Genomic DNA, 20,647 nt, shown 5'->3' with positions numbered 1-20,647 from the left:
CCCCCCCCGTCTGTGTCCCCCCCCCCGTCTGTGTCCCCCCCCCGTCTGTGTCCCCCCCCCGTCTGTGTCCCCCCCCCGTCTGTGTCCCCCCCCCCGTCTGTGTCCCCCCCCCGTCTGTGTCCCCCCCCCGTCTGTGTCCCCCCCCCGTCTGTGTCCCCCCCCCCGTCTGTGTCCCCCCCCCCGTCTGTGTCCCCCCCCCGTCTGTGTCCCCCCCCCGTCTGTGTCCCCCCGGCCCCCCCCGTCTGTGTCCCCCCCCCGTCTGTGTCCCCCCCCCCCGTCTGTGTCCCCCCCCCCGTCTGTGTCCCCCCCCCGTCTGTGTCCCCCCCCCGTCTGTGTCCCCCCCCCCGTCTGTGTCCCCCCCCCCCGTCTGTGTTCCCCCCCCCCCCCTGTACGGCGGCCCTCCCCCGGTCCGTCGGCCCCCCCCCCGGTCGGTCCCCCCCCCCCCCCCCCCGTACGGCGGCCCTCCGTCAGTCCCCCACCCCCCCGTACGTCGGCCCCCACCCCCCCCCCCGGTCCGTCGGTCCCCCTCCCCCGTACGCCCCCCCCCCGTACGTTGGTCCCCCAAACCCCCCCCCCCTCCCCCCGTTGGTCCCCCACCCCCCCCCCCCCCGGGTCCGTCAGTCCCCCCCCCCCCCCCCACCGTACGTCGGTCCCCCCCCCCTCCCCCCCCCCCCCCCCTTTCGTACGTCGGTCCCCCCCCCCCCCCCGGTCCATCGGCCCCCCACCACCCCCCCCATCCGTCGGTCCCCCACCCCCCCCCCCCGTCCGTTGTTCCCCCCCGTTCCGTCCGTTCCCCCCCCCTGTCCGTCAGTCCCCCCCCCCCCATCCGTCCGTCAGTCCCCCACCCCCACCCCCCCCCTGTCCGTCGGTCCCCCCCCCCCCGTCCGTTCGACCCCCCCACCTGCCCTGTCCCCACGTCTGTCCCATCCTGCCCTCCCCCTGTCCGCCATCAGCTAGAGAGTTAAGAATTGTTGGGAGAGGGAGTATTGTTGTGAGTGAGTGTGTGTATTCCTGTGGACTGAGCCTCGGTCTGGGCCATTCTCTGTGTTACCAGTAGGAATTGGATGTGGTGCCTGCTCCTCGGCTGAGTTGGTGTCTGTGTGCTCTCCGACTCGGAAGGGTTTCTCTGAGTGTGTTTAGTGACTAACGAGCGAAGAAAACTCTAAAGTTCAGGAAAATGGGAGTTTATAGAATGTTGCGGACACTGAAGAATCTCAACCGTTCTAAAAAAGTAAGATCAACGTAACTGTAAGTAATTCTCAATGGGGAATTGAGACTCCGAATGTGGTGCTGCAAAGGTTTGTTTCAAAGTGGGGCTGATGGTTTGATTTTAAAATTTAAATAAAACCCTTAAATACACCTCTGAAGCTTTGATCAGGGTGGGGTGAGAAAAAGGTCCTGAATTTGCTGGAACGCTTGTTTCGCCCTGCATCATCAAGAAGGACAAGGGCAGCAGGTCTGTGGGAACACCATCCCCGCCTCCCAGTTACACATCATCCGGACTGGGACATAGTTTGCCGTTCCTTCTTTTGTAGCTGGGTCAAAACTCCCTCCCTAACAGCGCTGTGGGAGCACCTATATCGCAGTGGTTCAAGAAGGCGGCTCACCACCACCGCCTTCTCGAGGGCAACTAGGGACGGGCAGTTAGTGCCAGACTTGCCGGCGACGTCGCCATCCCAAGGATGGATGAGTTGGCCAATTGCTTCATTGCTGAATCGCAGTCTGAGATGCAGAGCTTTGCCGACAGTACCTCAAAGGACCACGCGTTCCCTGCCTGCACTCTCTGGGGGTGGCAGTGAGACCGCTTCAGTCTCTGGCCGTGGTGCCTGAAGCAACACGCCTGCTCCCTCTGCTCATCCAGGTCACCCAGAATAATCAGGAGCAAGGCCGTTCCAATTCATTCAGCTTCCTTGCATGTAGAAATAGGTGGGTGGGGGGGGTCCCTGAAAGTAATTGCCTTCAGACGCTAACAGCACTCTCGATGGCAAAAATAAGCTGCCAAAAATGAGAGCTTTAGGAAAAAAATATTCCGAACAATTTCCAGATTACTGGGGTGAGGCTCCACAGCTTTAATGGTCCCTGTGTTGGCCTCCCAGGCTGAGTGTCATGTGTTGGTCATAAATCGCGTCATTATTCGGTCACCCACGCCGTTTTTGCAGTCGACTGCAATGGAGGGCCGAGTATCACGAGCGGACTTTTAGCGGCCTTGGTGAGGTCATCAGCAGGGCGACCAAATATACCAACAAACTGGCGCAACGCAACTCACGGTGTCACTCACTGACTCCACTATTTCCTGGAACTTTTACCTATTAACAGTGGCTCATGCCGCTAATACATCATTACTATGGCGGAAGGTTACGGCAAATTCAGGCCCAGGGGCTTCACAGCTGAACTTCAGCCTGGTATTAAATGTACAAAGCAGTCTTGGCTGTAGCTGTGTTACTGTTAACAAGACTTTAGAAACATACTAAAGTACAGGGTTCGAAGTCTCGATTCAAGCTGCTGGTGAAATTCTGAGTCTTATTTCGTGGGTTGAAGGGCAAAGTGTAGTGGGCATTGATGCCAGGCTGGGATGGTGGCACAGGTGAATCTTTCCAAATTGGCGATGAACTGCCTTTCTGTGGGATCTGATCCTGGCAGTGGCCCAATTTAAAGGTGTGCAGTGTAGCTGACTGCTGTGTGTCCCATGCCCTCTCTCTGCTCTCGCATGCTGTTTTCCCATAAACATTGGGTACTATTGACCCCAATACACCTCCTGTCACTGGCCCCTTTCGACAACATTTCACTTTTTCCACTTTTCTCCCTCTCCTGAAGGCACTGACCCACGGTGGGGAATGACTCCAAGGATATTGGGGGTGCTATTTTTTTTCTATTCTCTCTCGGTGTGGGCATCGTGAGCAAGTCCGGAATTTATTGTCCATCCCTAATTGACCGTGAGAAGGTGGCAATTGACCTTCTTGAACCGCTACAGGTCCGTGTGGAGAAGGTGTTCCCACAGTGCTGTTAGGGAGGGAGTTCCAGGATTTTGACCCAGCGACGATGAAGGATCGGGCGATATATTCCCAAATCAGGATGGTGTGTGACTTGGAGGGGACGGTGTTCCCATGCGCCTGCTGCCCTTGTCCCTCTAGGTGGAAGAGGTCGCGGGTTTGGGAGGTGCTGCCGGAAAACCAACTTTGTGAGTTGCTGCAGTTTATCCTGCAGATGGTACACACTGCGGCCGCGGTACGCCGGTGTGCCTGTTTTAGCTCGTGGATGGGCTGCCTCACGCCCAAGTTGCACAGATAGTGTTAGCAAGCTGTTGCTGTTTGACCTTGGAGGACATTATAAGAAAAGCTACGGATGAGAGAGACTCTTAGACCATTGAAGCCCAACTCTCCCGCCAATGCTCAGTCCGCAGCAATTAACTCTCCCATCATGGCATCCAGCTTAATTTTGACTGAGCCAAATGTTTTTTTTGCCCCTACTACCTTGCCTACCGGATTGTCCATTTAGCACTCTAAGTAAAGAAACTTTATCTGTTTTAAAGCTGTTTCTTAGTAAGTTAAAATTATGTCCACTGGTTGTAATTACATGGTTTAATTTGAAGTTCGATTCTGGATTTATCTCTAGTTCTTTTTTGAAGTCTGGCCCTCCCTCACTGCCTTTCGACACTGCAGAGCTGAAACCTCTCTAACGTCGCCCCTTTACAGTTGGGTTCTGCCTTGTTGCTCTTCTCCACACCCTCGCCATTGCATGTACAGTATATGGATTTTGTGAGTGGGTGACCTTGCAATGTATGAATTTATAGGGGCGAATTTTTGTGTTAAGCTGTGTGATGTTGGCTTCAGTTGGACGATGCACTGGATTGGTTTATTTGGGGCTAGACGGTGCACTGGATTGGTTTATTTGGGGCTAGACGGTGCACTGGATTGGTTTATTTGGGGCTGGACGGTGCACTGGATTGGTTTATTTGGGGCTGGACAATGCACTGGATTGGTTTATTTGGGGCTGGACGGTGCACTGGATTGGTTTATTTGGGGCTGGACGGTGCACTGGATTGGTTTATTTGGGGCTGGACGGTGCACTGGATTGGTTTATTTGGGGCTAGACGGTGCACTGGATTGGTTTATTTGGGGCTAGACGGTGCACTGGATTGGTTTATTTGGGGCTGGACGATGCACTGGATTGGTTTATTTGGGGCTGGACGATGCACTGGATTGGTTTATTTGGGGCTGGACGATGCACTGGATTGGTTTATTTGGGGCTAGACGGTGCACTGGATTGGTTTATTTGGGGCTAGATGGTGCACTGGATTGGTTTATTTGGGGCTAGACGGTGCACTGGATTGGTTTATTTGGGGCTGGACGATGCACTGGATTGGTTTATTTGGGGCTGGACGATGCACTGGATTGGTTTATTTGGGGCTGGACGATGCACTGGATTGGTTTATTTGGGGCTAGACGGTGCACTGGATTGGTTTATTTGGGGCTGGACGATGCACTGGATTGGTTTATTTGGGGCTGGACGATGCACTGGATTGGTTTATTTGGGGCTAGACGGTGCACTGGATTGGTTTATTTGGGGTTGGACGGTGCACTGGATTGGTTTATTTGGGGCTAGACGGTGCACTGGATTGGTTTATTTGGGGCTGGACGATGCACTGGATTGGTTTATTTGGGGCTGGACGATGCACTGGATTGGTTTATTTGGGGCTAGACGGTGCACTGGATTGGTTTATTTGGGGTTGGACGGTGCACTGGATTGGTTTATTTGGGGCTAGACGGTGCACTGGATTGGTTTATTTGGGGCTAGACGGTGCACTGGATTGGTTTATTTGGGGCTGGACGGTGCACTGGATTGGTTTATTTGGGGCTAGACGGTGCACTGGATTGGTTTATTTGGGGCTGGACGGTGCACTGGATTGGTTTATTTGGGGCTAGACGGTGCACTGGATTGGTTTATTTGGGGCTGGACGGTGTACTGGATTGGTTTATTTGGGGCTAGACGGTGCACTGGATTGGTTTATTTGGGGCTAGACGGTGCACTGGATTGGTTTATTTGGGGCTGGACGGTGCACTGGATTGGTTTATTTGGGGCTGGACGGTGCACTGGATTGGTTTATTTGGGGCTGGACGGTGCACTGGATTGGTTTATTTGGGGCTGGACGGTGCACTGGATTGGTTTATTTGGGGCTAGACGGTGCACTGGATTGGTTTATTTGGGGCTGGACGATGCACTGGATTGGTTTATTTGGGGTTGGACGGTGCACTGGATTGGTTTATTTGGGGTTGGACGATGCACTGGATTGGTTATTTGGGGAGAGCTCGGTTAAAGCTGGAGATTTTAATCTCAAACTCCTGCTCTACCTGTGATGTGTGCACATATTTAGGTTGTCGCGGTCTGGCAGTTGGTTGTAGGTTATCAGATTGGTTTATAAGAAAGACTAGCATTTCTATAGCGCCTTTCACAACCTCGGGACGTCCCAAAGCACCTTGCAGCCAATGAAGTACTTTTTGAAGTGTAGTCACTGTTGTAATGTAGGAAATGTGGCAGCCAATTTGCGCACAGCAAGCTCCCACAAACAGCAATGTGATAATGACCCGATCATCTGTTTTAGTGATGTTGATTGAAGGATGAATATTGTCCAGGACACCGGGGAGAACTCCCCTGCTCCTTTTTGAATAGTGCCATGGGATCTTTTACAACCACCTGAGAGGGAAGACAGAGCCTCGGTTTAACGTTTCATCCGAAGGGCGCCACCGCCGACAGTGCCGTGCTCCTTCAGTACTGCATTCAGTACCGTCAGTCTAGATAGAGAGGTGTCTGTCCTCGTCAGTTTCTACATTGTTCACGTGTGAGATCATAACCTGAGCCTGGAGTAAAGCTTCGTCTGCCCTTCCCCAACAATGTGCCTCCCTCCGTGTTAGTTTGGCTCGGTGCTCGAATTCTCATCTCGAGTCAGACAGACGCTGTGCTTCATGCCCTACTCCAGGACCTCAGTGCAATACTGAGGGAGTCCTGCATTGTTCGAGGTGCAGCCTTTCAGATGCGATGTTAAACAGATGTCCCGTTCCCCCGGTGGGGGTGAAAGATCCCCTGGCACTATTGGAAGAGGAGCAGGGGCTGATGTCCTGCCCAACATCTATCCGTGACCAACAGCACCAAAAACAGATGATCTGGTCATTACCTCGTTGCTGTGTGTGGGAGCTTGCTGTGCGCAAATTGACTGCCATGTTTCCCACATTACAACAGTGACTACCCTTCACAAGTATCCATCATGAAGCATGTTGGGATGTGCAGAGGTTGTGAAAGGCACTAATATAAATACAAGTTAGTTCTTTATGCACGAGGGCAACTCTTAAAATACCAATTTGGCATTTTTGATTTCTCGTCAGCCATTGAGATTGCTGAATGAGTGTTTGATTAGGAGCACCGAGAACTTGTTTGAGGTTCCTTTGATGCAGGCTCCTCCTTGGAGCCTGCAGTTAGAGGAGACTTTCGTCCCATCCAATAGGTGAAAGGACACTGCACTCGCAACTCTTTGCTTCGCTCCTCTCTCTCTTCCCCCAGACCCTTTGAAACATAGAAAAATAGGAGCAGGAGTCGGCCATTCGGCCCTTCGAGCCTGCTCCGCCATTCAATATGATCATGGCTGATCCTCTATCTCAATACCATATTCCCGCTCTCTCCCCATACCCCTTGATGCCTTATGTGTCTAGAAATCTATCTATCTCCTTCTTAAATACAAGAAACTCTTTTCTATCCGGGACCGGCGTGGTGCCGGTTGATCAAAAAGTTCGGATTACAGAGAGGTATACTTACCAAGGTACGAGAGCCCCGTACACGGCCACAGGTGCAGAAACCCCGGTTACACGGCCACAGATCCAGGAACCCCGGTTACGCGGCCACTAATATGAAGTAAAACTTACCTGAACCTACTCCTGAATTTTGCCGGTTAAGAGAGATTTCCGGTTATTTAGGTGCCGGTAAAAGAGAGTTTCCTGTATATATTCAGTGACTTGGCCTCCACAGCCTTCTGTGGTAGAGAATTCCACAGGTTCACCACCCTTTGAGTGAAGAAATTTCTCCTCATCTCAGTCCTAAATGTCCTACCCCGTATCCTGAGACTGTGACCCCTCGTTTTAGACCTCCCATCCTCCCTGCATCCAGTCTGTCTAGCCCTGTCAGAATTTTATATGTTTCTATGAGATCCCCTCTCATTCTTCTAAACTCTAGTGAATCCAGGCCTAGTCGACCCAATCTCTCCTCATACGACAGTCCTGCCATCCCAGGAATCAGTCTGGTGAACCTTCGCTGCACTCCCTCTATGGCAAGTATATCCTTTCTTAGGTAAGGAGACCAAAACTGCACACAGTACTCCAGGTGTGGTCTCACCAAGGCCCTGTATAACTGTAGTAAGACATCCTTGCTCCTGTACTCAAATCCTCTTGCAATGAAGGCCAACATACCATTTGCCTTCCTAACTGCTTGTTGCACCTGCATGTTTGCTTTCAGTGACTGGTGTACAAGGACACCCAGGTCCCTCCGTACCTCAACATTTCCCAATCTATCACCATTTAAATAATACTCTGCCTTTCTGTTTTTCCTACTGAAGTGGATAACTTCACATTTATCCACCTTATACTGCATCTGCCATGTATTTGCCCACTCACTCAACTTGTCTAAATTGCCCTGAAGCCTCTTTGCATCCTCCTCACAATCCCACCTAGTTTCGTGTCGTCAGCAAACTTGGAAATATTACATTTGGTTCCCTCATCCAAATCATTGATATAAATTGTGAATAGCTGGGGCCCAAGCACTGATCCCTGTGGTACCCCACTAGGCACTGCCTGCCACCCCGAAAAAGACCCATTTATTCCTACTCTCTGTTTCCTGTCTGTTAACCAATTTTCAATCCATGCCAGTATATTACCCCCAATCCCATGTGCTTTAATTTTGCACACTAACCTCTTAGTGGGACTTTATCAAAGGCCTTCTGAAAATCCAAATACACCACATCCACTGGTTCTCCCTTATCTATTCAACCAGTTACATCCTCAAAAAACTCCAGTAGGTTTGTCGAACACGATTTCCCTTTCATAAATCCATGTTGACTTTGTCTAATCCCGTTGATATTTTCTAAGTGTCCTGTTATCACATCCTTTATAATAGACTCTAGCATTTTCCCTACTACTGATGTCAGGCTAACCGGTCTGTAGATCCGTTTTCTCTCTCCCTCATTTTTTAAATAATGGGGTTACATTTGCCACCCTCCAGTCTGCAGGAACGGTTCCATAATCTATAGAGTTTTGGAAGATGACAACCAATGCAACTATTTCCATGGCTACCTCTTTTAGTACTCTGGGATGCAGATTATCAGACCCTGGGGATTTATCAGCTTTCAGTCCCATTAATTTCTCCAGCACTATTTTTTTACTAATTTCCTTTAATTCCTCCTTCTCACTAGACCCTTGGTTTCTTAGCATTTCTGGGAAGTTATTTGTGTCCTCTTCCGTGAAGAAAGAACCAAAGTATTTGTTTAATTGCTCTGCCATTTCCTTGTTCCCCATTATAAATTCTCCCGTTTCTGACTAAGGGACTTGTATTTGTCTTCACTAATCTTTTTCTTTTTACATACTTGTAGAAGCTTTTACAGTTCGCTTTTATGTCCCTTGCAAGTTTACTCTCATATTCTATTTTTCCCCTTAATCAATCTTAATCAATCTCTTGGTCCTTTTTTGCTGAATTCTAAACTGCTCCCAATCCTCAGGCTTGCTACTTTTTCTGGCAACTTTATATGACTCCTCTTTGGATCTAATACTATCCTTAATTTCTTTTGTTAGCCATGGTTGGGCCGCTTTTCCTTTTGTGTTTTTGCGCCAGAAAGGAATGTATAACTGTTGCAATTCATGTATTCGTTCCTTAAATGTTAGCCGTTGCCTATCCACCGTCATGCCTTTTAATGAAGCTCCCCAATCTATCATAGCCAACTCACTCCTCATACCTTCGTAGTTTCCTTTGTTTAGATTTAGGACCCTAGTTTCGGATTGGACTTCTTCACTTTCCATCTTAATGAAGAATTCTATCATGTTATGGTCACTCTTCCCTAAAGGACCCCGCACAACAAGATTATTAATTAACCCCTTCTCATTGCACAATACCCAATCTAGGATAGCCTGTTCCCTAGTTGGCTCCTCAATGTACTGGTCTAAAAATCCATCTTGTACACACTCCAGGAATTCATCCTCCACAGTATTATTGCTAATCTGGTTTGGCCAGTCTATATTGTAGATTAAAGTCACCCATGATTACTGTAGTACCCTTGTTACATGCATCTCTAATTTCCTGTTCGATGCCATCCCCTACATTACCACTACTGTTTGGAGGCCTATAGACAACTCCCACCAATGTTTTCTGCCCCTTGGTGCTTCTTGGCTCCGCCCAGACTGATTCTACATCTTGATTTTCTGAACCAATCTCCTTTCTCACTATTGCTCTGATTTCATCCTTTACTAACAGTGCCACCCCACCTCCTTTTCCTTTTTGCCTGTCCTTCCTAAATATCGAATATCCTTGGATATTCAGCTCCCAGCCTTGGTCACCCTGCAGCCATGTCTCCGTAATTGCAATTATATCGTATCCGTTTACATCTATTTGTGCTGTTAATTCGTCTGCCTTATTACGAATGCTTCGTGCATTCAGATACAGTGCCTTCAGATTTGTCTTTTTAACATTTTTAGACCTCTTAACATTTTTTTGTACTATGGCCCTATTTGTCTTATTATAAACTTTGATTGTCACAGCTGTGATTCCTGGCTCGCATCCACTGAGGTGTGACATAAAATAGAATCGTCTTCATTTCACCCAGTTTTTCCACATTGGCATAAATAAAATGGGAGCTTTTCAAATAAAGGCAAGAAGGAGTTGGATATATTTCTTAAGGCTAAAGGGATCAAGGGCTACGGGGAGAAGGCAGGGACAGGGTACTGAATTTGGATGATCAGCCATGATCTCATTGAATGGCGGAGCATGCTCGAGGGGCCGAATGGCCTACTCCTGCTCCTATCTTCTATGTTTCTATGTTCTGGGAGGCAATGTTACCCGATTGTGACTCGAGTGAGTTTCTGTAACTTGCTGTTCTATCCGGCATTTGTTTAGGTTACAGGTGGATAGGTTTGAGGCCAACATTTTAGATAGCATCATTGGTGCTGGCCCAAGAAGAAAGAAAGACAGACTTGCATTTCTATAGCACCTTTCACGACCACTGGACGTCTCAAAGCGCTTTACAGCCAATGAAGTACTTTTTGAAGTGTAGTTACTGTTGTAATGTGGGAAATGCAGCAGTCAATTTGCGCACCGCAAGCTCCCAGAAACAGCAATGTGAATATTGGCCCCAGGACACCGGGGAGAACTCCCCCTGCTCTTCTTCAAAATAGTGCCTTGGGATCTTTTACGTCCACCTGAGAGAGCAGATGTTTAACGTCTCATCTAAAAGACGGCACCTCTCAGCACTGCACTGGGAGTGTCAGCCCTGGATTTATGTGCTCAAGTCTCTGGAGTGGGACTTGAACCCACAACCTTCTGACTCGGGCGAGGGTGCTGCCCACTGAGGGACGGTTGACACTAAGAGCAGGCAGGTTTTGAATACAGTACTTCTGGGTGAGTGTTAGGAATGCTTTAGGATTGTAAGCTGTGTTTAAAAGACTGGAGGCTATAAATAAAAGCAGCACCTTGGTCATTAACCAGTGCTCGGTAATACTGACAATTACTGTCTCAAAGCACTGTGATGCAGGAGGAGACACTGTCGCCTCTGTACATTGCTGGAACATGCTGCCTATTGCATATTGAAACTCTTGGACCACATTGGGAGCAGCTAATCAATGTTGTCTAGGGCCAGTACCAAATTAGATTGATGCAGTAGGTTTTCTAACAGTGAAAATGAACCATTTGAAACAGTCACAGCAGACTACCTGGAAGCTTTTGGGTGTGTGAGCGCCTCATTTTGGTGACTTCAGCCCTGGCTTACGTTGAGCGTTTTGCATCAAGGCAACAATTCAAAATGTAATCCAGCTGACTGGCGGCCTGAATTGGGACCTGTCTGTGTTTCCCAGTCATGTACTTTGTAAAATGAATGAAATTTAACTCCCTGGAAGTTTTTAATTGCCCGGTGAGGCAGTTTGAGAGTAGATTGCAACTTCTCCCATTTGCCGAAGGTGTTGTAATTCACGTTGGCTGGCATTGCAGTGTGCTTGCAGCTGGACAAGAGTGCTGGAGTTTCTACAGGCCCACTGGGCATTTGGGGATGTTGGGACAGTGTGTTTCTTTCTCTGCTACAAAAAGCTGCCAAGTGTCTACAATAAATTTCAGCACGATTACCTGCAGATCACAGTAAACCTCAACTCCTGCCTTTTGGAAGTGTGTGCAGAACTGGCCCACTGCTCCAGCTCATAGATCGCAGAACAATAGAGTAAAATACTCGTCAGCATTCGAGATAATTGCTGGAGCAAGTATCGGAGCAGTGTGCTGGTTTGATTGAATGCATTCTTTAGTCCAAGGGAGCGTCCAGTCTCCAGTGGACAGTTGTATATAAAGTGCAGTAATCACCTGGTGGACAAATGCTTTTGTCAGTTCCCAGTGCAGTTCCCCTGGCTCCCTTGTATTTCATTGTTTGCAGAAGTTGTTCTAGGTTCTCTTGTGTGCTAAATCTGACCTGCAAGAGTGCAAAGACTATGGGGGGAAAATTCAGTTGTTTGCGCCTCCCGTTAGCGCCTTAAGAGGGCGCCAATTGGGGCGCAAAGCAACTAGCGCCCGGGTGCGGCGATGTTTGCACCACTCGCAAAATTAACTAGACATTTTGCGGCGGCGCTAAACACTACCGCCACGATCTCCTGCGCCGGCAGATTGTGACGTCAGTCGAGTGCGCAACGCCCCGTTAGCGCCCCGGACCGGATATTGAGCGGCGCCCCCTGCCTTACCGCCTGCCGCTAGCAACGACAGGTTGAGGGGAGCGTTTTGCTGTCAGAAAGGGACTGGGGGGAGCGCTATTTAAAGGCGATCGCTTCCTGCCTTTTTTTGTCGGTGACATTTTTGCACCACGCATTCTGAGAGAGAGAGAGAGAGACTTCTGGAGAGATTCAACGCTGTGTCAAGGAGTTTTGAGTACTGAGCAGCACTTTGCAGGTTTATTTTGATTTGCCCTTCCTTGCTTCGCCAGTGCTCTGAGGTAGCGCCTCGCTCCTCGGCCTTTGCGCCTTAAGACAGGTGTGAAGCGCCTGATTTAGCGCTCCAATCACCTCCAGGGGCGATAAAGCCAAGTTTGCTGTCGGAGGCGATAATTAGCGCCAGGCGCTAAACTTTGCGCACGGCCGATAATGGTGCCCCAAACGGGGCGATACTGAATTTCCCCCCCTATGAGTTGCCTATGTATCGCGCTACTCCATATGTATGTGTTTTTCTTTAAAGAGGAAAAATAAATGTTGAAGGTGCAGGGAGGGGGGTGGGGGGGAGGAAACGGGGGATCTGAAATGGCGGTGGGGAAAAGGCAGTGTTGCAGAGGTAGAAGAAAGTGGTCTTGGTAGCGGAAGGAATGCGTGGGAGCTGAGTCTGGGTTCGCGCTGCATGCAAAGGTTCGGCAGCTCCAGGGGAGGTTGATCGAGTCAAAGCCAGAAGTAGATAGGTGTTGACAGGAAAGCTTCAGCTCTGGCCTCGATGTTGGCCAGTCAGTGAGAAGTTGGAGCAAGAGCTTAGCCTTCTGCTTGTACTGCTGGTTTTGTGGATATGCACAGGCCTGTAAATGAGCTGTGCAGCTAGTCCTGCTAATATTACTTTGGTGAATTCAGTCAGTGTCCTGTGTCAATCTTGTCATCGACTTGTTGCAGCTACTGCAGGTTGGTGAGCTGGGACGATATATTGAGAATGTTTGGGTTCCTCAATAGTGACACAGTCCCTGAAAGTTTGTGGCAGTGATGTTCCCGGATCCTGTATCATCGCCTTGTTTTCATCTTTGGAAAAGACAAAACTGTGAGGTGATCTAATTCGAGTTTTCAGGAGTTTGCCAGAAGGGAACTGTTCCCTGGTGAAGAATTTATATACTGGGGTGGAGAGAGGAGCGGTTTAAAAATACGGGATTTAGGAGTAAGAAGGGCAATTGGGGCAATTTCTCCCCCCACCCCCTCTCCCCCCAAAAGGGTTGTGGAATATGTTACCAGAGAAGGACATTGATATGGCAGCGTAATGGGGTCTAGAAACCATGGAGTGAGACGGGATTGAGGGATCTGGTGGTAGGTGGAGTGATCTCTGGAAAAGCTATTGGGCTGAATGGCCTGTGCTGTTTTTGACAGTCTTGTGTTACTACAGTACATACTGGATGGTGTTTTCTAATAATTTACTGATGGCATTGTTGAATATCGTGGGTTTGGCGTGGACACATTCACGGGCACTGCAGTGTTGTGGATGTCACTTGTTCCAAACCAGCACACTGCCTTCTCTCTCCTGTTGGGGTGCCTCTCTATAATGCAGACTGGAATCTGATCTTGAACTTCAGATAGAAAGAAAGATCAGCAGCACATGTATTGCACCTTTCACATCCACAGGTCGTCCTAAGGCACTTCGCAGCCAATGGATTTACCTTTTGAACTGTGGTCACTTGTAGGCAAACACAGGAGCCAATTTGCGCAGAAACGAGCCTCGAGCAGCAGTGACCCATTCAGCTTCTCTGGCGATGGCCGAGGGGGGGCCCTTGGCCAGGGCACTGGGAGAACTCCCTCTTCTACTTTGAAAAAAACTCACCACGTGATCTTTTAGGTTTATCGAGCGGGCAGATAGGGTCTTGGTTTCATATTTTATCTGCATCACAGCACTTGTAACAATGCAGCACTTCCTAGTACTGTGCCAAGTGTCGGCGTAGCCTGTTACGGGGCTTAAATCCACAGCTACAGAAAGAAAATACTGCAGATGCTGGAAATCCGAAATAAAAACAGAAAATGCTGGAGATACTCAGCAGGTCAGGCAGTTCTGACGAAAGGTCATCGACCTGAAACGTTAACTCTCTTTCTCTCTCCACAGAGGCTGCCTGACCTGCTGAGTATCTCCAGCATTTTCTGTTTTGTATTTTTGAATCCACAACTACCTGACTCTGGGGAAAGTGCTGAGGTGACACTTGGATGGACTGTACAAGTTACTCCAGTTTTGAGCTTGTGGCTTGCTGATGTCTGCGCCTGTGATTACACACTGCAATGTGTAATTGACAGATATCCATGAATACCTTCCACATAAAAATCCACCTTTGACGCACCTGTCACAGGCACATACAGTGGAGACCCAGTTACTGGTTCCGTTGAGTTGACATTCAAAGTCTGTTCGCCAAATTTTCTTCCTTTTCAGGCACAGACTCTGGTTGGGGTACAGTTCCACAGGCACTGCCCAGCCACCCTCTGCTACCTTACCCAAATGGCCGTTCTTCACATGCGAGCTGAGGTAGATTGACAGGGAATTTGACTGACTGACATCATATCTGAGCCCAGTCTTGTCCCTGTCTAACGTTCGTCTGCGCGCGCTATCCAGCAGCTGTACCCCTACCCCTAAACCAAGATGTTGAACCTTCCTCCCGTTGCTAGTTTGCTCCCTAAATGGCAGCATTTTTGAACACTCTGAATTGCATCGGGCAGCAGTTAGCGGCGGCAGTCCTTAGTTTTACCCAGTCTTTGCATTTCATGTTTCGAGTGTCTCTTGCTTGAGTAAATATAGCCCAGTGGTTTTATCAGTTTTGAAGAAGGGTTTCGACCCGAAGCGTCGACTCTAATTTCTCTCCACGGATGTTGCCTGGCCTACTGAGTTTTTCCAGCATTTTCTGTTGTTATTCCAGTAGTTTTATACTTCGGTCTGAGTGTGTGTTTAATAGTGTTGATGGTGTGACTATAAAATTGAGTGTTAGTGCCTTTTTTTTTTACAGTGGAACCTTCATTATCTGCCTTCCTGATTATCTGCCAGAATATTGACAGGACAAAGCCTTGTGCAAGACATCGCCTCATTGCACAGCAGCTCTTGTTTGTAATCAGTCTCCCTTTCTTGGTAAATAAAAATCCACAATTGTTTCTTTTGTCTGTATTGGACTTGTCTTCGTCCCTGTGCAGATGATGTTGGTGCACTCAGAGTTTTGGGGGCTCTCTATTATCTGCTGAATTACTCTCCCGTCTGGCGGGTATTGGAGGTTCCACTGTATGTTTGGGGCATTCCCCGCTGGTGTAGACTTCGACCATATTTACACAACCCGCTCTGATTAAAAATCGAAGAGCAGCAGCCTTTTCTAAACGGACTGCATGGAGAAGTGCCATTGTGTAACTTCAAACAACTGAATTACAGATAAAGGCACTGCCTGCTGTGATACTGGGGCTGCAGAGAGGTGAAAATGCTGGAAACACTCAGCAAATCAGGCAGAGCATCTGTGGAAAGAAGTTAACATTCCAGGCATAATCCTTCATCCGATCTGAAAGCTATTACTGACCAGCAGCTTAGAAAGAGGGATAGAGTGAGGGGTGGGGTGGACATGTACACAAGAAAAGGCAAAGAATGAGCTGTAAAGTGATTCGGTGGGGAGCAGGAGATAGTTAACTGATGCGATAACAGCGAGAGGCAAAAGAGAAAAAGAAGCTGTGTAAACGAGACCAGAGAACGTGTGAATGGTTAAAACAGGTTAGCCGAGTTAGAGAGGGGCAGCAGGAAGACCTGGCAAAGTGGAGTAGGCCCCAGTGGCCCAGTCTGGTGGAAGGAGAACGTAAGTCGGCACCTGGGGAGCGGGCCACCCCACGAGTGGTGTGTAGGCTCCAGTGGCCCAGCCTGGCGGAAGGAGAACGTAACTCGACACCTGGGGAGCAGGCCATCCCACGAGTGGTGTGTAGGCTCCAGTGGCCCAGTCTGGTGGAAGGAGAACGTAAGTCGGCACCTGGGGAGCAGGCCACCCCACGAGTGGTGTGTAGGCTCCAGTGGCCCAGCCTGGCGGAAGGTGAACGTAACTCGGCACCTGGGGAGCGGGCCACCCCACGAGTGGTGTGTAGGCTCCAGTGGCCCAGCCTGGCGGAAGGTGAACGTAACTCGGCACCTGGGGAGCGGGCCACCCCACGAGTGGTGTGTAGGCTCCAGTGGCCCAGCCTGGCGGAAGGTGAACGTAACTCGACACCTGGGGAGCGGGCCACCCCACGAGTGGTGTGTAGGCTCCAGTGGCCCAGTCTGGCGGAAGGTGAACGTAACTCGGCACCTGGGGAGCAGGCCATCCCACGAGTGGTGTGTAGGCTCCAGTGGCCCAGCCTGGCGGAAGGTGAACGTAACTCGGCACCTGGCCACCCCACGAGTGGTGTGTAGGCTCCAGTGGCCCAGCCTGGCGGAAGGTGAACGTAACTCGGCACCTGGGGAGCGGGCCACCCCACGAGTGGTGTGTAGGCTCCAGTGGCCCAGTCTGGCGGAAGGTGAATGTAACTCGGCACCTGGGGAGCGGGCCACCCCACGAGTGGTGTGTAGGCTCCAGTGGCCCAGTCTGGTGGAAGGAGAACGTAAGTCGGCACCTGGGGAGCAGGCCACCCCACGAGTGGTGTGTAGGCTCCAGTGGCCCAGTCTGGCGGAAGGAGAACGTAAGTCGGCACCTGGGGAGCAGGCCACCCCACGAGTGGTGTGTAGGCTCCAGTGGCCCAGTCTGGCGGAAGGTGAATGTAACTCGGCACCTGGGGAGCAGGCCACCCCACGAATGGTGTGTAGGCTCCAGTGGCCCAGCCTGGTGGAAGGAGAACGTAAGTCGGCACCTGGGGAGCAGGCCACCCCACGAGTGGTGTGTAGGCTCCAGTGGCCCAGTCTGGCGGAAGGTGAATGTAACTCGGCACCTGGGGAGCAGGCCACCCCACGAGTGGTGTGTAGGCTCTAGTAGCCCAGCCTGGCGGAAGGAGAACGTAAGTCAGCACCTGGGGAGCAGGCCACCCCACGAGTGGTGTGTAGGCTCCAGTAGCCCAGTCTGGTGGAAGGATAACGTAAGTCGGCACCTGGGGAGCAGGCCACCCCACGAGTGGTGTGTAGGCTCCAGTGGCCCAGTCTGGTGGAAGGAGAACGTAAGTCGGCACCTGGGGAGCAGGCCACCCCACGAGTGGTGTGTAGGCTCCAGTGGCCCAGTCTGGCGGAAGGTGAATGTAACTCGGCACCTGGGGAGCAGGCCACCCCACGAGTGGTGTGTAGGCTCTAGTAGCCCAGCCTGGCGGAAGGAGAACGTAAGTCAGCACCTGGGGAGCAGGCCACCCCACGAGTGGTGTGTAGGCTCCAGTAGCCCAGTCTGGTGGAAGGATAACGTAAGTCGGCACCTGGGGAGCAGGCCACCCCACGAGTGGTGTGTAGGCTCCAGTAGCCCAGCCTGGCGGAAGGAGAACGTAAGTCAGCACCTGGGGAGCAGGCCACCCCACGAGTGGTGTGTAGGCTCCAGTGGCCCAGTCTGACGGAAGGTGAACGTAACTCGGCACCTGGGGAGCAGGCCACCCCACGAGTGGTGTGTAGGCTCCAGTGGCCCAGTCTGGTGGAAGGAGAACGTAACTCGACACCTGGGGAGCAGGCCACCCCACGAGTGGTGTGTAGGCTCCAGTGGCCCAGTCTGACGGAAGGAGAACGTAACTCGACACCTGGGGTGCAGGCCACCCCACGAGTGGTGTGTAGGCTCCAGTGGCCCAGCCTGGCGGAAGGAGAACGTAACTCGACACCTGGGGAGCAGGCCACCCCACGAGTGGTGTGTAGGCTCCAGTGGCCCAGTCTGGTGGAAGGAGAACGTAACTCGGCACCTGGGGAGCGGGCCACCCCACGAGTGGTGTACCGATGGAATGTCCATCGCAGGTTCCAACCGCCTCCCTCCTCGTTGCTCTGTTCCTTCTGTTAATCTGTAATATCTTCCACTTCTGATGAAGGGTTATGCCTGGAACATTAACTTGTCACTTCTCTTCACATGCTGTGCCTAACTTGTTGCAGTGCTTGCTTTCTTTGTTTCAGCCCACAGAGGTCCTGGGTTGGACCTCTGGTCGATGCTGAGCTAGCTGATCGCGGCCAAGTTGGCAGTAGAGGTGCTGCAATTGTACCCATAGAAACTTACAGCGCAAAAGCAGGCCATTCAGCCCGTCATGCCTGAACCAGCTCTTTGCAGGGCAATCCAAGGCTAATCCTGTGCCCCACACTCTCCCCAGAGCCCTGTATCTACCTCTGCTTCACATGTTAGTCAATTTTATAAAGTGATAGTCATTATGGCACAGAGGAGGTCATTCGGCCCATCGAGTCCATGCCCGCTCTCTGTAGAGCAATCCAGTCAGTCCCATTCCCCCGCTCTATCCCCGTAGCCCTGCAAGTTTATTTCCCTCAAGTGCCTATCCAGTCTCCCCTTGAAAACATTGAGTGTCTCCGCTTCCACCACTTCCGTCGGCAGCGAGTTCCAGGTCCTCACCACTCGCTGCGTAAAAACGTTTTCCCTCACATCCCCATGTAAGGTTTGCCTCCCCCCCCCCCCCCCCAGTGCTTGTACCGTCAGCTAATGGGAACAGCTTTTCTTTATCTACCTTATCCAAACCCATCATCTTTTTTTTGTTCATTCATGGGATGTGGACGTCACTGGCAATCCCTAGTTGCCCTTGAGAAGGTGGTTGTGAGCTGCCTCCTTGAACCGCTGCAGTCCGTGTGGTGAAGGTGCTCCCACAGTGCTGTTAGGGAGGGAGTTCCAGGATTTTGACCCAGAGACAATGAAGGATCGGCCAATATACTTCCAAGTCAGGATGGTGTGTGACTTGGTGGGGAACTTGGAGGTGGTGGTGTTTCCATGCGCCTGCTACCCATGTCCTTCTAGGTGGAAGAGGTCGCAGGTTTGGGAGGTGCTGCCAAAGAAGCCTTGGCGAGTTGCTGCAGTGCATCCTGTAGATGGTACACACTGCAGCCACGGTACGCTGGTGGTGGAGGGAGTGAATGTTTAAGGTGGTGGATGGGGTGCCAATCAAGCGGGCTGCTTTGTCCTGGATGGTGTTGAGCTTCTTGTGTTGTTGGAGCTGCACTCATCCAGGCAAGTGGAGAGTATTCCATCACACTCCTGACTTGTGCCTTGCAGATGGTGGAAAGGCTTTGGGGAGTCGGGAGGTGAGACACTCGCCGCAGAATACCCAGCCTCTGACCTGCTCTTGTTGCCACAGTATTGATGTGGCTGGTCCAGTTAAGGTTTTGGTCCATGGTGACCCCCAGGATGTTGATGGTGGGGAATTCGGCGATGGTAATGCCATTGAATGTCATGGGGCAGTGGTTAGACTCTCGCTTGTTGGAGATAGTCACTGCCTGGCACTTGTGTGGCGCCAATGTTACCTGCCACATAGCAGCCCAAGCCTGAATGTCGTCCAGGGCATAGACTGCTTCATTATCTGAGGAGTTGTGAATGGCACTGAACATTGTGCAGTCTTCAGCGAACATTCCCATTTCTGACTATGTTGGAGGGAAGGTCACTGATGAAGCAGCTGAAGATGGTTGGGCCTAGGACACTGCCCTGAGGAACTCCTGCAGCAATGTCCTGGGGCTGAGATGATTGATCTCCAACCACCACAACCATCTTCCTTTGTGCTAGGTATGACTCCAGCCAGTGGAGCGTTTTCCCCCCCGATTCCCATTAACTTCAGTTTTACTAGGGCTTCTTGATACCACACTCGGTCAAATGCTGCCTTGATGTCAAGGGCAGTCACTCTTCCCCTCTTCTCTGGAATTCAGCTCCTTTGTCCATGTTTGGACCAAGGCTGTAATGAGGTCGGGAGCCGAGTGGTCTTGGCAGAACCCAAACTGGGCATTAGTGAGCAGGTTATTGGTGAGTAAGTGCCAGTTGATAGCACTGTCGATGACACCTTCCATCACTTTGCTGATGATTGAGAGTAGACTGATGGGGTGGTAATTGGCTGGATAGAATTTGCCCTGCTTTTTGTGGACAGGACATACCTAGGCAGTTTTCCACATTGTCGGATAGATGCCAGTGTTGCAGCTGTACTGGAACAGCTTGGCTAGAGGCGCGCCTAGTTCTGGAGCACGAGTCTTCAGCACGACAGCCGGGATGTTGTCAGGGCCCATAGCCTTTGCTGTATCCAGTACGCTCAGCCGTTGTACACCTCTATCAAATCACCGCTCAACCTCCTTTGCTCTAATGAAAACAAATCCAGCTTCTCCAACCTGTCCTTGTAGCTAAGATCCCCCATCCCCGGAACCATTGTGGTAAATCTCCTCTGCACCCTCTCGGCCTTCACATCCTTCCTAAAGTGTGGTGACCAGAACTGGCCGCAATACTCCAGTTGTGGCCTAACTAGCGCTTTATAAAGGTTCAGCATAACTTCTCTACTTTTGTACTCAATACCTCTATTTATGAAGCCCAAGATCCCATATGCTTTGCTAACCACTCTCTCAATATGTTCTCCCACCTTCAGGGACCTATGTACATTAACTCCCAGGTCCCTCTGTCCCTGCACACTCTTTAAAACTGTGCCATTAAGTGTATATTGCCTCTCCCTGTTCCTTCTGCCAAACTGCATCACCTCACACTTCTCTGTATTAAATTCCACCTGCCCATTCTGCTAGCCTTTCTATGTCCTGTTGCAGTCGATTGGTGGTATCCTCATTGTTTGCCACACCTCCAAGTTTG

General features: G+C 50.8%; 1 protein-coding gene across 9 annotated transcripts in view; it reads left to right on the top strand.

Moving 5' to 3' along the window:
* The window catches only part of LOC147096799 (metastasis-associated protein MTA1-like), a 171,738-nt gene that overhangs the window by 4,371 nt on the left and 146,720 nt on the right, over positions 1–20,647 (top strand). Inside the window, exons 2-3 of one of the 9 annotated variants that reach the window (XM_085973433.1) lie at positions 1,058–1,231; positions 14,933–15,051. The exons of 4 other annotated variants lie outside the window; for them this stretch is intronic. The gene's annotated coding sequence lies outside the window, so the exon portion shown is untranslated. Of the gene's footprint in view, positions 1–1,057; positions 1,249–14,932; positions 15,052–20,647 lie in introns of all 9 variants that reach the window. 4 more of the 9 variants (XM_085973432.1, XM_085973436.1, XM_085973434.1 and 1 more) reach the window with 4 other exon arrangements.

This window comes from Somniosus microcephalus, chromosome 34 (assembly GCF_052327205.1).
Source record: "Somniosus microcephalus isolate GS21.2 chromosome 34, FLI_Smic_1.0, whole genome shotgun sequence".
Taxonomy (NCBI): Eukaryota; Metazoa; Chordata; class Chondrichthyes; order Squaliformes; family Somniosidae; genus Somniosus; species Somniosus microcephalus.
This window is presented reverse-complemented; position numbering and strand designations above follow the sequence as displayed.